The sequence below is a fragment of the Physeter macrocephalus genome, chromosome 9 (genome assembly GCF_002837175.3).
Source record: "Physeter macrocephalus isolate SW-GA chromosome 9, ASM283717v5, whole genome shotgun sequence".
Classification (NCBI taxonomy): domain Eukaryota; kingdom Metazoa; phylum Chordata; class Mammalia; order Artiodactyla; family Physeteridae; genus Physeter; species Physeter macrocephalus.
Window position 1 is genome coordinate 36723924 of NC_041222.1, and position 3562 is coordinate 36727485.

Here is a 3562-nt window from a genome sequence, read left to right on the forward strand (position 1 = left end):
AGCCATAAAAGGAACGAAATTGGGTCATTTGTAGACATGTGGATGGATCTAGAGACTGTCATACAGAGTGAAGTAAGTCAGAAAGGGAAAAACCAATACTGAATATTAACGCATATATGTGGAACCTAGAAAAATGGTACAGATGAACCGGTTTGCAGGGCAGAAATTGAGACACAGATGTAGAGAACAAACGTATGGACACCAAGGGGGGAAAGCAGCCAGGGGGGTGGTGGTGGTGGTGAGATGAACTGGGCGACTGGGATTGACATGTATACACTGATGTGTATAAAAGTGATGACAAATAGGAACCTGCTGTATAAAAAAATAAATAAAATTCATAAATTAAAAAAAAACATTTAACTGCATAACTTTTCTAATGCATGGCCAAAAAAATCTAGAAGCAAGTCAAAAAAAATGACAAATTTAGAAAATATGTTTGAAATATATATCATAAAAAGATACCCCAAATGTATAAAAATTAAGAGGAAAAATACCAAAAGTGATATAACTATGAAGAAAAGACATGTATAGACAATACAAAGCCCACACACCACAATTAGAGAGAAGCCCACACACCACGAGAGATCCTGTATGCCACAACGAAGATCCCGTGTACCGTAACTAAAAATAAAAAAATAAACAAGCAAACAAATAAAATCCTTGCTTGGCTTTCTACAAAAAAAAAAAAACACATATGAAAAGATACTCAATTTTACTCATAATGAGAGAAATTCAAATTCAAACTATACTTAGATACTATTTCTCACCCACCAGATTAGCAAAAATTTTAAATATTGACAATGTATTGTATTGAAGAGGCTATGGATAATAAACACTTTTATGCATTGATGGTAGAAATGAAAAATAGCACAATTCCTATGGAGAGAATTTAACAAAACTACGAAACTGCATATGCGTTTACCTTTTGACTCAGAAATCCTATTTCTTAGGATTTATTCCGAAGACACACCTTAAACATTATGGAAATACATATATACACATGATTATTCACTGCAACATTATTTGTAATTGCAAAATATTGGAAAGTACCTAAATACCCAAATAGGAGATGGATTGAATAAATGATGATGGATATATATATATACACATTGATATACTATGCAGGTGTTTAAAAAAAAGAATGAGGAAAATACTCACCTATTGTTATGGGGTGTTTTCCAGGCTAGATTACTAAGTGAAAAAAGCAAAGTGGAAAATATATATATATTTTTTTTCCCGGTACGCGGGCCTCTCACCGCTGTGGCCTCTCCCGTTGCGGAGCACAGGCTCCGGACGCGCAGGCTCAGCGGCCATGGCTCACGGGCCCAGCCGCTCCACGGCATGTGGGATCTTCCCAGACCGGAGCACGAACCCAGTTCCCCTGCATCGGCAGGCAGACTCGCAACCACTGCGCCACCAGGGAAGCCCTGGAAAATATTTTAAAGGAAAGAAAATAGAAAAAAACTTATACATCTGCTTAGTTTTTGCAGACAGCAACAAAGGAAGATTGAAAAGAAATAAATGAAATTGGTTGCCTATAGTGGTAATTGTAATGAGTTGAATTGTTTCCTCAAAATTCATATGTTGAAGCTCTAATCCCCAGTATCTCAGAATGTGACTATTTGGAGATAGGGTCTTTGCAGAGGTAACTGAAGTTAAAATGAAGTCATTATGATGGGCCTTAATCCAGTATGACTGGTATTACTACAAGGAAAAATTTAGACACAGAGATACACATAGAGGGGAGACAATGGGAAGAGACATGAAAAGAAGATGGCTATCTATCAGCCAAGGAGAGATGCCTGGAACAGATCCTTCCCTCACAGTCCTCAAAAGGAACCAACCCTGCCTACAACCTTGATTTTGAATTTCTAGCCTCCAGAACTGTGAGGCAATAAATTTGTTGTTTAAGCCATCCAGTCTGAGGTACTGTATCATGGTAGCCCTAGTACAGTGATGATGGTGGTGGCAGGAGTACAGCTTATGTTCCAGGTTATTTATTACTTCTTAACGAACAATCCCCAAATTAGTGGAGTAAAGCAACAACTCTTCGATTTGAGGATCAAGAATTCCTACAGGGGGGCTTCCCTGGTGGCGCAGTGGTTGGGACTCCGCCTGCCGATGCAGGGGACGCGGGTTCGTGCCCCGGTCTGGGAGGATCCCACAGGCCGCGGAGCGGCTGGGCCCGTGAGCCATGGCCGCTGAGCCTGCGCGTCCGGAGCCTATGCTCCACAACGGAAGAGGCCACAACAGTAAGAGGACCGCGTACGGCAAAAAAAAAAAAAAAAAATTCCTACAGGGAATAGAGGGCAAAAAGCTCATCTCTCTTCCACAATATCTGTGGCCTCAGCTGGGGTGGCATGAATGGCTGGAGGGCTGGGACAACCTCACTGAGGCAATATGTCTGGACTGTTCTTCCAGTGGCATCTGCTGGAGCTGGAATATCCAAGACGGCTTCTTCACTCACAGATCTGGCACCTAAAAGTGGTTGACCAGGTAACTGGGGACTGAAAGCGTTGTTTTGTCTTTACGTGGCTAGCTTGAGCTTCCTCACAATAGGGTGATCTCAAGGTACACATTACACGTGACAGGGTTCCCTCAGAATAAGCATTCCACCATATTATATTGGTCAAAGCAATCACAGAATCAACCTAGATTCAAGGGGATAGAGAAGTGTATTCCACTTCTTGATGAGTGAGTAGCAACGTGGCATTGCAGAAGGCCATGTGGGATGGAAGATAGTGTTGTGATCATGTTTGGAAAATATAAGAAGCCACTGTGTGGGAGACTTAGGGGAAGGAGTGACATCTCTGTGAGCATACTTTAAAGAAAAAAATAGTTTAACTTTGGAAAGCATTTAGTGTTCCAGAACAGGATTGGCAAACAACAGCCCACAGGCCAAATCCATCCTGCTGTCTGTTTCTGTAAATAAAATTTTATTGGAACTCAGCAATGCCCATTTGTTTACGGCCCATGGGTGCTTTCACACTAAACCAGCAGATTTGAATAGTTGCGACAAAGACTGTATGGTCCACAAAGCATAAAATATTTACTGTCTGGTTTTTACAGAAAAAGTTTGCTGATCCCTGTTCTAGAAAGTAACAATAAATTAATTAATTTAATTAAATCCACAGAGATAGAGAGAAAAACACTAAAACTGAATGAAAACAGCAACAAATGAACCCAAGCTGTATCTGAAATGAACAACATACTATACTGCAAGAGAGAAAAAAACTAAAGTACGTATTGAACTTGATAATATGACTGTATACCTTCAGCCTAGAGAGAAAATAACATTGCAATCAGATCTTGAACTCTTTTGTAGGTTTGTGTTTTATAGTGATATTGGTGCAGAAATTCTGAATCTAATTTTCATGTATTGTGAAATTGAACAAATGATTGAGAAAGTGTTGCTGATGTTAGAAGTGCCAGGTTATCTCTATAGACGGAGAAGGATACAAAATGAAATGGAGGAAGGCAAAGAAGCGCCCACTGGGGTTGGATCAAAGCTGTAAAAAGCCATATGAATCTACATCTAACCTGTAGCTCCTAAATCTCTGCT

The 3562-nt window shown here is 40.0% G+C and overlaps 1 long non-coding RNA gene across 1 annotated transcript in view; it reads right to left on the minus strand.

Annotated features, from left to right (window-relative positions):
* The window catches only part of LOC114486927 (uncharacterized), a 104324-nt gene extending 103118 nt beyond the window's left edge, over positions 1–1206 (minus strand). The window contains exon 1 of the long non-coding RNA XR_003681369.1: positions 1159–1206. This is a non-coding gene — a long non-coding RNA (uncharacterized lncRNA). The remainder of the gene's footprint in view (positions 1–1158) is intronic.
* Between the last annotated feature and the right edge of the window lie 2356 nt (positions 1207–3562).